At 30.6% G+C, this 12,349-nt stretch overlaps 1 protein-coding gene across 3 annotated transcripts in view; it reads right to left on the bottom strand.

The window, feature by feature from the left end:
- Positions 1-12,349, bottom strand: part of LOC109602948 (lysine-specific demethylase 6A) — a 74,271-nt gene that overhangs the window by 22,209 nt on the left and 39,713 nt on the right. The window lies entirely within an intron of this gene.

Raw genomic sequence — 12,349 nt, 5'->3', positions numbered from 1 at the left:
TAGGTTTTTAGAATTAAACAAAATAAATTAAAACCTAGCTTAACTTAAGTCAACTTAAATTGGTTATTGTAAAACATATTAATGCGAATAAAAGTATTATCTGACAAAAAATCAAATATTAATATTAAAAACGTTTATAATAATTATGTTATTATTGTATATTAAATATTACATTGAAAATATATTAAATAAATGATATTTAACCTTTTTGTTTCAAAAACAAATTATCAGTGCATCAATATTTTTTCCACAATCAACTTATTTTAATATTTAAAATATTTTACTTAAGTAACAGTTCTACCATGTTTTTAAAGTTAAACAAAATAAACTACTCAATAAAATCCATTATTAGGGTAAAATTTTTACTATTGTATATTAAGAAATTAAACCTTGTTCCAACAAGTTAAAAATAAACTTCTCAATATAATCTATTATTAGGGTTAAACTATTTCTAGTTCAAGAAATTAAATCTAGCTTAATTTAAGTCAACTTTAACTTGTTATTGTAAAACATTTTAATACAAACGAAAATAGAATTTTAACAAAATATTAAGTTATTAAATCAAATATTATGTTAAAAACGTTCACAATAATTATAAGTTATAACTATTACATTGAAAATATATTAAATAAATGACATTTAACCTTTTTGTTTCAAAATCAAATTATCAATATTTTTTCCCCAATTTACTTATTTTAATATTTAAAATATTTTACTTAAGTAACAGTTCTACCATGTTCTTAGAGTTGAACAAAATAAACTACTCAATAAAATCCATTATTAGGGTAAAATTTTTACTATTGTATATTAAGAAATTAAACCTAGTTCCAACAAGTTAAAAATAAACTTCTCAATATAATCCATTATTAGGGTTAAACTCTTTCTAGTTCAAGAAATTAAATCTAGCTTAACTTAAGTCAACTTTAACTTGTTATTGCAAAACGTTTTAATAAATGTAATTTAACTAAAGCAAATTTTAATTTGTTTTAATATAATCTAAATTATATTACTAAATCAAATAAAAACGTTTACAATAATAATTTTAAAGTATTACATAGAAAATATATTAAATAACATTTTTACTTCAAAACTATTTATCGGTGAATGCATCAATAAAATTATTTTATTATTTAAAAAGTTATGTTAAAATTACATTAATTTAAAACTAGGCCAGTAATTTAAAGGTGCTTTAGCTAAAGTTCATATTAATTCTAAATCGTAAAGCTTTTAATAGAAGTAAACGCTACTCTTAAATTAATAAATCAAATATTAATGTTAAAAAACGTTTGTAATAATGACAACTGTAATAAAGATACTACGTAGAAAAAATATTAAATGTATGACTTTTAACCTTTTTGTATAAAAATAAATTACTGGTTAATGCAACAACATTTTTTATCGTTACAAATTTTAATATTTAAAACTTTATATCAGCTGTTCCAGGAACAGTTTAACTAAACTTAACTTAACAATTTTGAGCCAAACATTAATATTTATAAAGAGGTCGAGAAAATATTAAAAAGGCTGACATTTAATCTCGTATAAAAATAAATTATTGTCCAACGCATCAACAATTTTTATCGTCACACAATTTACGATTAAAAAATCCACGTTGACAGCCAATAAATATAAACATTAATATATAAGTTTGGTATGTTACTTATCGTTTGTAATGCAATTCAATCAATTTAATTTAAATAAATAAGGAATTGTTTACGACCAATACACCGATAAAAGTTGAATAAATCAAACAGTGAGATAGTTGTACAATTTCCTCTTCCTTGTATAATATTTCTCAACAAATAATGCACCGATAACCGTTCATATTGGAAAAAGTGTACTTACGGCAATGCTGTCAGAACAACACTGTTTATGAATTAATGCTCGTGGCACGGTGACGGTACACGCCGTACACAGAAATATTGTTAATGACATTGTGAGAATTTCAATACCATCATTCACATCACGACTTTTACGAGAAATAATTTTCGCGTTAGTTAATTTTCCCAGGTTGGAACACGGTGACTCACAAATTTTTTTCGGACGCCTTGCAATTTTCCCAAAGCTCAGAAAAATACATAATCAGGAATTTCCGTGAAATAATGTTGTTTGTCGTGTGTGCAGTTTGCGTCAAGTCACACAATAAATTGGGTTTTCTCCCGTTGGAGTGCCGTGTTATCATCGTGGTGGTCAACAAACTAAATTTAGCTGGGCACTTTAAAATAAGCACGTCCTTGGTGGTAGTACTATGCTACTAATAAATGTTTGACTGAGGCACATTATCTAATGTGTGTGTGTGTAAATGTTTTTAACTATTTACCATATAAACAGCATCCCGGTAACCTCGTTTCGTGTGTTGCAACAAACACCCACATGCCACTAATATTAGGAAACACGACACATTACACCCATTATCGACATCGTAAGATGTTCCCGTTGCACTTGTTAAAAGGGTGCATTTAAGCCGATCGCTATCGCGGGGAATCACCCCGTGCGAACGTTTAAAAAACCATGTGTATGACATTAGTTATTATGATAATGTAACCGGAAGAAATTAGGGCGAGTGAATAAAAATATTTTTATGGTCATTATAAAATGCAGCGTAAAGTGTACGGGAGATACCGATCTACACAAATCAAATATACGCACACCCCGATTTTACATATTTTACGTTTTGTGCACGCACACCTTAAAAAATGCAACCACCCCAGCTGCACTTTGTGTTATTTTTTTTTTTTCGTTTTATCAGATCTTGACCTAATAAAAGTCACGTGTAGGAAAACTGTTCCTGTGTGTACAAGTGGATTTTTGAATATTTTAACGCTCGTGTTGTTTACGTTCAATTAGGGGAATTAACTAGATGTGTTTTCACACTGTTTTATTTATGTCTTGATTGATTCTCAATACAGGTCCTTCTTGTTGCCTGAGGTTATGATTTAGACGGCAAGTAGGACCGGTATATGATAGTCAAGGAAGTTCGTCAATCACCTCTGTTTATTTTATTACAAAAGGAAAAGCTAACTTAAACTTAATGAGTTTTAGAGGCTTGTTTTAATAAAATGATTGGTACAAAAAGACAATTGATGGTTATTTTTGGCATTTTACCATTCCCCCGATGTGCTACTACCGATGTGCTACTACTATGGAATAATTCGTAATGGAAGTTGATCATAATTTCTCGTGAGACCAATATATGATGGTGATGACGGTTCATCAATTATCTCAATATATTTATTTATTGTTTATTACGTAAAGGGAGATCAACGTAAAATTGTTGTTTTTCAGAAACTCGATTTAAAATGATAATTGACTACCTTCTTTTCTTGTCATCATTTGAATATTATACCAAACAATGTCTAGAAAAGACGGTTGTTCGTTATTTCTCACATTTCACCATTTTCAGGCATGTTCATAGAATGGAATAACTCGTAATTGATTGCTACTGTCAATTGATCAATATTTCTAATGAGTGATGTGATGATAGTTCATCAATCATATCAATATATTTATTTATTAGTTATTACGTAAAGGTGAACTAACTTAAAATTATTGCTTTTCAGCCTTGTTTTTAAAAAATGATTAACTGCCCTCTTTTTTTGCTTTCATATGAAAATTATACCATATGAGAGTAATAAAAGACGGTCGTTGGTTATTTTTCCCACCATTTTCCTGATATCTTAATAGAGCAGAATAATTCGTAATTGGTTGTTATTGGCAACTGATCAATATTTATAGTGAGACCAATAATTGATGACAGTTCATCAATTATCTCAATATATTTATTATTTAAAGGGAAACTAACTTAAAATTGTTGATTTTCAGAAACTCGATTTAAAATGATAATTGACTACCGTCTTTTCTTGTCATCATTTGAAAATTATACAAAATAATGTCTTGAAAAGACGGTTGTTCGTTATTTCTTACATTTCACCATTTTCAGGCATGTTAATAGAATGGAATAACTCGTAATTGATTACTACTGTCAATTGATCAATATTTCTAATGAGTGATGGTGATGATAGAATTATATCAATATATTTATTTATTAGTTATTACGTAAAGGTGAACTAACTTAAAATTATTGCTTTTCAGCCTTGTTTTTAAAAAATGATTAACCGCCCTCTTTTTTTGCTTTCATATGAAAATTATACCATATGAGAGCAAAAAAAGACGGTCGTTGATTATTTTTCCCACCATTTTCCTGATATCTTAATAGAGCAGAATAATTCGTAATTGGTTGTTATTGGCAACTGATCAATATTTATAGTGAGACCAATAATTGATGACAGTTCATCAATTATCCCAATATATTTATTATTTAAAGGGAAACTAACTTAAAATTGTTGATTTTCAGAAACTCGATTTAAAATGATAATTGACTACCGTCTTTTCTTGTCCTCATTTGAAAATTATACAAAATAATGTCTTGAAAAGACGGTTGTTCGTTATTTCTTACATTTCACCATTTTCAGGCATGTTAATAGAATGGAATAACTCGTAATTGATTACTACTGTCAATTGATCAATATTTCTAATGAGTGATGGTGATGATAAAATTATATCAATATATTTATTTATTAGTTATTACGTAAAGGTGAACTAACTTAAAATTATTGCTTTTCAGCCTTGTTTTTATAAAATGATTAACCGCCCTCTTTTTTTGCTTTCATATGAAAATTATACCATATGAGAGCAAAAAAAGACGGTCGTTGGTTATTTTTCCCACCATTTTCCTGATATCTTAATAGAGCAGAATAATTCGTAATTGGTTGTTATTGGCAACTGATCAATATTTATAGTGAGACCAATAATTGATGACAGTTCATCAATTATCTCAATATATTTATTATTTAAAGGGAAACTAACTTAAAATTGTTGATTTTCAGAAACTCGATTTAAAATGATAATTGACTACCGTCTTTTCTTGTCATCATTTGAAAATTATACAAAATAATGTCTTGAAAAGACGGTTGTTCGTTATTTCTTACATTTCACCATTTTCAGGCATGTTAATAGAATGGAATAACTCCTAATTGATTACTACTGTCAATTGATCAATATTTCTAATGAGTGATGGTGATGATAGAATTATATCAATATATTTATTTATTAGTTATTACGTACAGGTGAACTAACTTAAAATTATTGCTTTTCAGCCTTGTTTTTAAAAAATGATTAACCGCCCTCTTTTTTTGCTTTCATGTGAAAATTATACCATATGAGAGCAAAAAAAGACGGTCGTTGGTTATTTTTCCCACCATTTTCCTGATATCTTAATAGAGCAGAATAATTCGTAATTGGTTGTTATTGGCAACTGATCAATATTTATAGTGAGACCAATAATTGATGACAGTTCATCAATTATCTCAATATATTTATTATTTAAAAGGAAACTAACTTAAAATTGTTGATTTTCAGAAACTCGATTTAAAATGATAATTGACTACCTTCTTTTCTTGTCATCATTTGAAAATTATACAAAATAATGTCTTGAAAAGACGGTTGTTCGTTATTTCTCACATTTCACCATTTTCAGGCATGTTAATAGAATGGAATAACTCGTAATTGATTGCTACTGTCAATTGATCAATATTTCTAATGAGTGTTGGTGATGATAGAATTATATCAATATATTTATTTATTAGTTATTACGTAAAGGTGAACTAACTTAAAATTATTGCTTTTCAGCCTTGTTTTTAAAAAATGATTAACCGCCCTCTTTTTTTGCTTTCATATGAAAATTATACCATATGAGAGCAAAAAAAGACGGTCGTTGGTTATTTTTCCCACCATTTTCCTGATATCTTAATAGAGCAGAATAATTCGTAATTGGTTGTTATTGGCAACTGATCAATATTTATAGTGAGACCAATAATTCATGATAGTTCATCAATTATCTCAATATATTTATTATTTAAAGGGAAACTAACTTAAAATTGTTGATTTTCAGAAACTCGATTTAAAATGATAATTGACTACCTTCTTTTCTTGTCATCATTTGAAAATTATACAAAATAATGTCTTGAAAAGACGGTTGTTCGTTATTTCTCACATTTCACCATTTTCAGGCATGTTAATAGAATGGAATAACTCGTAATTGATTGCTACTGTCAATTGATCAATATTTCTAATGAGTGTTGGTGATGATAGAATTATATCAATATATTTATTTATTAGTTATTACGTAAAGGTGAACTAACTTAAAATTATTGCTTTTCAGCCTTGTTTTTAAAAAATGATTAACCGCCCTCTTTTTTTGCTTTCATATGAAAATTATACCATATGAGAGCAAAAAAAGACGGTCGTTGGTTATTTTTCCCACCATTTTCCTGATATCTTAATAGAGCAGAATAATTCGTAATTGGTTGTTATTGGCAACTGATCAATATTTATAGTGAGACCAATAATTCATGATAGTTCATCAATTATCTCAATATATTTATTATTTAAAGGGAAACTAACTTAAAATTGTTGATTTTCAGAAACTCGATTTAAAATGATAATTGACTACCTTCTTTTCTTGTCATCATTTGAAAATTATACAAAATGATGTCTTGAAAAGACGGTTGTTCGTTATTTCTTACATTTCACCATTTTCAGGCATGTTAATAGAATGGAATAACTCGTAATTGATTACTACTGTCAATTGATCAATATTTCTAATGAGTGATGGTGATGATAGAATTATATCAATATATTTATTTATTAGTTATTACGTAAAGGTGAACTAACTTAAAATTATTGCTTTTCAGCCTTGTTTTTAAAAAATGATTAACTGCCCTCTTTTTTTGCTTTCATATGAAAATTATACCATATGATGGTAAAAAAAGACGGTCGTTGGTTATTTTCCCCGCCATTTTTCTGATATCTTAATAGAGCAGAATAATTCGTAATTGGTTGTTATTGGCAATTGATCAATATTTTTAGTGAGACCAATAATTGATGACAGTTCATCAATTATCTCCATATATTTATTATTTAAAGTGAAACTAACTTGTTGATTTTCAGGAACTCGATTTAAAATGATAATTGACTGCTTTCTTCTCTTGCTATCATTTGAAAATAAAACCATAAGATAGTAGGAGAAGAGAGTTGTTTGTTATTTCTCGCATCTGATCGATTATATGCTTAATATCTTATTGGAATGGAACAATTCCTTCGAAAGGAAAATTTAAAGTTATTAATTTTCAGAGACTTGTTTATACCGTGTGGTGCTTCATAAATTATTGTAACTTATTAACTATTATTGATTTTCAGAGACTTCGTAAAAAAAAAAAATAATTGACTACCCTCCTTTTTTGCTTTTATATGAAAATTATACCATTTAAAAGTAAAATTGGGAGGGTTGTTGGTTATTGCCTTCACCAATTTCCTGACATTAGGACATTAGACATATATGTAATGAAGTTGGTTGTTACTAGAAATTGACTACGATTTCTCGTTCACCAATTATTTCAACATTCTTTATTGTGAAAACTTAAAAATCATTGATTTTTCAGGGACGACGAATTTTTGTTAATGTTAAGCTGTTCTTATTACAATATTGCCTTCCAGACGAATATCAGGCACTCCTATTTACAATTTCCCTGATCTCTCCTAAAGTTTTGAAATTAGGGGAATTAGGGAAATTTTACTTAGTGGTCCTAAAACATCGACTAAGGAAAGTAGCATTAAGGTCAACTGAATAATTGTAACTTCCATTTTCTTCTTCCGTTTTTCTTCTGAATTTATAACAACAGAGAAGCAGAAGTAGAAATTGGTGGTTATAAAAAGCTGCGCATTATGAACCAAATTGGTATGTTAATTGTTAGTAATCTTTTTCTTTTGCAGTTAGTAAAAATGATGGACGAAACATTTTGATTAATAACTGGCATATGGGCATTTTCGTCCTTCCTCCCCTGAAATTAGACCAGGGAGGGAGGATGAAAGAGTCCATTTGTCGTTGTTAAATTAAATCACTCCCTAGGTCACCAACCAGCTTACATTAATTCTTTAAATTTCTTAAAATTTACAGCAATTTTCTTACAATTATTAATAAGGACCATTGGCAGTTCTCCTCTATTCTCTTGAATTTAACTAGAGGGTAGAGGGAACTGCTTGTGGTAATTATTAGAACGCAACATATTCCAGAGACGACACGTTTGAAAATGTAATTGTCTTGTATATGTAATTAATTTAAAATTGTGTATTCATATTTATTAATCGCTAATCACTGATGGTTGATTTTTGTGGTGCTATTTTTGATAACTGCATGTTGAATGACTTCTTTGCCTGCTCTTTCATTTACTATTGGGCAGGTAATGATGTCACTTTGCTGTTATTCTAATTAAGCAACTTGGAAATTAATTTGTAAATGAATGTTGTCGCTTTTCAGTTCTATCACCCTCTGAAGTTTAAATAACTGCCGATTTTCAGTCCTGATATCCTCTGATATATAAAAAGAAGGTACACAGGACTGTTAATCACAGATATTTATATAAGCAACGTATTCCAGGAGATTTAATGAATTTATTGATTTGTGTAATAAATGATGTGTTGGTTTAGGTTTTCTATTGTTTCTTCAGGAGCATATTTAGAAGTGGAGTATTTCTTAAAATTACATCTTTGTAGGATGAAGAGAAGGACGAAGAAGAAACTAACTTGTTAACTAACTCATATTTTTATTTTTAAGGAGTGAAGTGTTTCCTTAAATTACTTTCCTGGAGGATGAAGGGTAAGATGAACACAGAACGAAGAAGAAACTAACTTGTTAACTAATCATATTTTTATTTTCAGGGAGTAAAGTGTTTCCTTAAATTATATCCCTGGAGGATGAAGGGTAAGATGAACACACAGAACGAAGAAGAAGAAGAAAACTAACTCATATTTTTGTTTTCAGGGAGTGAAGTGTGAGTATTTCCTAAAATTACATCCCTGGAGGATGAAAGGAAGAACGAAAACACGGAATGAAGTCAGTATCTCTTAAAATTACATCAACGGAGGATGACGGAATGAAGAAAAAACTAACTTGTCAACTAACTCATATTTTTGTTTTCAGGGAGTGAGGTATTCTTAAAATTACATCCCCGGAGGATGAAAGGAAGGACAAAGACACGGAATGAAGTGAGTATCTCCTAAAATTACATCAACGGAGGATGTGAGTAAAGACGAGGAGATGGAACGGAGAAGAAACTAACTTGTCAACTAACTCATATTTTTGTTTTCAGGGAGTGAGGTATTTCCTAAAATTACATCCTCGGAGGATGAAAGGAAGGACAAAGACACGGAATGAAGTGAGTATCTACTAAAATTACATCAACGGAGGATAACGGAATGAAGAAGAAACTGACTTGTCAACTAACTCATATTTTTGTTTTCAGGGAGTGAGGTATTTCCTAAAATTACATCACCGGAGGATGAAAGGATGGACGAAGACACGGAATGAAGTGAGTATCTCTTAAAATTACATCAACGGAGGATGAAAGTAAAGACGTGGAGACGGAATGAAGAAGAAACTAACTTGTCAACTAACTCATATTTTTGTTTTCAAGGAGTGAGGTATTTCCTGAAATTGCATCACTGGAGGAGGAAGGGAAAGACGTCGTACATACATCGATGGTTGCATGTGATGGGCACTTGTTGAGTGCTACTTAACTTTTAATTGTAATGTTTAAACATTAATAAAATGTAAACATTTTCCGTACGTGACAAATCGTGGGTAGGACAAAACGGCATTGGTCGTCGTATAATATTTGTTGGTTTGAGGCTATTACCTGGGCAGCTGTTCCGAAACAGCTGGCAGGAGTCCATCTGCTTCCGCACATGTCGATATTATCTAAAAGCTACCTAGCGTCTACATCATCACCAGCATAACACGACGCTCCACCCGCTTGTAATTTTACTTTCAAATTTTTATCATAGCTCTCATCCAACAATTGAGAGCAACGGCGCAAGGTGCATTTTTGATTTGTACGCCTCCTGGCCAATTGCTCACGTCCACAATTCGTGTGTGCCAGCCTTAATTATTATTAATTGCCATTAATTAATCTGAGAAAAAATCCTGCCGGTATAAAATTACCTTTTTTGGATTTCCTGCTTGACGGTAATTGGTGTGTGGTGGCTCATTCATTTTCAACGGATGTGGTGGTATAGATTTTAATGTGTAACCATCATACCGAAGGTTTTACTCGAAGTGTTACGTGATATTTTCGATCGATAACTAGAAACGAGACCCTGACTATCTACCTACAGTTCTTTCATGATTTTTCCTCGACCATTGGACCAAGACACACCAACGACTTGGGTTGTGCCGATGATTTCGGTGCCCGAATCGAATATTCTGTGCCTGGCCGAGACGCCACAGCCCCAACGTGACCTTATAGACTCCATTCGAGCCCGAATATAACGTCTATTCCCAACAAAGGCCTATAATTTTCGATCTTACGCCCGGTTAGATGTGTTTGGACAGGTAGACCTATCAGTTCATTGACTCCGGACCAAGGTTAAAGCCGGAGCCGTGGTCCGAACGTATCGTCCGCTCGTCCGTCCGCCTCTACTGGTTTCGGCTATTGGCATTTCGACCGAACGACGAACACAAGTCGGAACCGGAGTCTGCGGGCGTGATCCCGATTAAACTCGCGGTACATGACCTGCATCAATTTTTTCACGCGCATTATTAATAATGCACCTAAAAATGATTGAAACGTCCGCTTTGAACGTTTTAAAACGTACGCCTTGTGTGTTTCATTCGAACCTTGGGAATTTAGGTTAAACTAATTTTAGACATAATTTATTTTACAATGTAATTTAGGAGTAGCGATCTGTCTATTAATAACGCAACGTATAATACAAGACACACACGCAAAACTGGACTGAACTCCCCATTAAATCTAATCTTCGTCGGAATAAAATAAATTCATATCGGCGGAGATATTTATATTTACTTTACTTTGTTCGCGGTGTATGTAGGACGAAAAAGTCGCCTATTGTTGTTGCGAGCGGTAAAATTATTGACCTGCTTTGTTGTTGCAAAATAACTGCAGTGCAATCGCCGTATTTTCTAAGTCATTCGACCATGGAACGAACACAGAAAATTGCATAAAAATAATATAAATCAGCGTAGGAAATCCATCCTCGTCGTCCCACGTGAAACAACCCCCCCAAAACGGGACGGTTTACTTTATTTAAAATATCATTCGAGTGTATTCCTTTTTTATTTTAATTGTTGGAACGTTGCGACAAGATTACTTTGCATACAATGTCCCACGATGAAGAAACCTTCGAAAGATTGTATCACATTGTGTGTATTGATTTTCTTTCCGCTTTAAAGTCAAGGATAAAACGGAATAGTTCCTGAAAACATTTAAATTGTTGATGGAAAGTTTTCTGCGAGAGGAACTGCAGAAGTTTTATTCGTGTTCGGGGCCAGAACTAATTTAAACTTTGTACATTTATTCTGGGGAAGAAATTTCACATAATTCTTTCAATGGCAACGCTCTGCTTTAAGTGTGATTGTAGAAAATACTTATTGATTACTTCATTGATGACCGATTATGAACTAAATCTATTAATTTTCAGATGTGACATATTTGGAAAATGTTGCTTTTTTAAGTCTTTACAATTCAGTAAGTATTATCCAGCATGAATTAAAGTATTTAAATCATACCTTGGATATGATTGTATCTCATTCCTATGAATATCAATGACTTGACCAATTTTTTAACTGAAGACATTCGTTGAAATGAAATTTTAATGCACAGCTTTTTATTGTTTCAGGTGAGACTAACATTAATATATTTAAACTACTTTTGAAGTCGTTACAATTTTGTAAGTATTATATAATTTATGTATATTATTTAAATCACAGGTTAGGCATGATGACTAACTCCTCTTCATTATGAATTAAAATGACTTAAAAAATAACTGAAATCAACTAATTTTTTAAATGAAGTCATTCGTTCAAATGAATTTTTAATGCACAGTTTTTTTTTTGTTTCAGGTGAGACTTACATTAATATATTCAAGCTACTTTTGAAGTCGATACAATTTTGTAAGTATTATATAATTTATGTATATTATTTAAATCATACGTTAGGCATGATGACTAACTCCTCTTCATTATGAAATAAAATGAATTAAAAAATAACTGAAATCAACCAATTTTTTAAATGAAGTCATTCGTTCAAATGAATTTTTAATGCACAGTTTTTTTTTTGTTTCAGGTGAGACTTACATTAATATATTTAAGCTAATTTTGAAGTCGATACAATTTTGTAAGTATTATATAATTTATGTATATTATTTAAATCATACGTTAGGCATGATGACTAACTCCTCTTCATTATGAATTAAAATGAATTAAAAAATAACT

This window comes from Aethina tumida, chromosome 1 (genome assembly GCF_024364675.1).
Source record: "Aethina tumida isolate Nest 87 chromosome 1, icAetTumi1.1, whole genome shotgun sequence".
NCBI classification, from domain to species: Eukaryota; Metazoa; Arthropoda; class Insecta; order Coleoptera; family Nitidulidae; genus Aethina; species Aethina tumida.
Note: the sequence above shows the minus strand (reverse complement) of the source record. Positions and strands in the feature narration are given on the sequence as shown.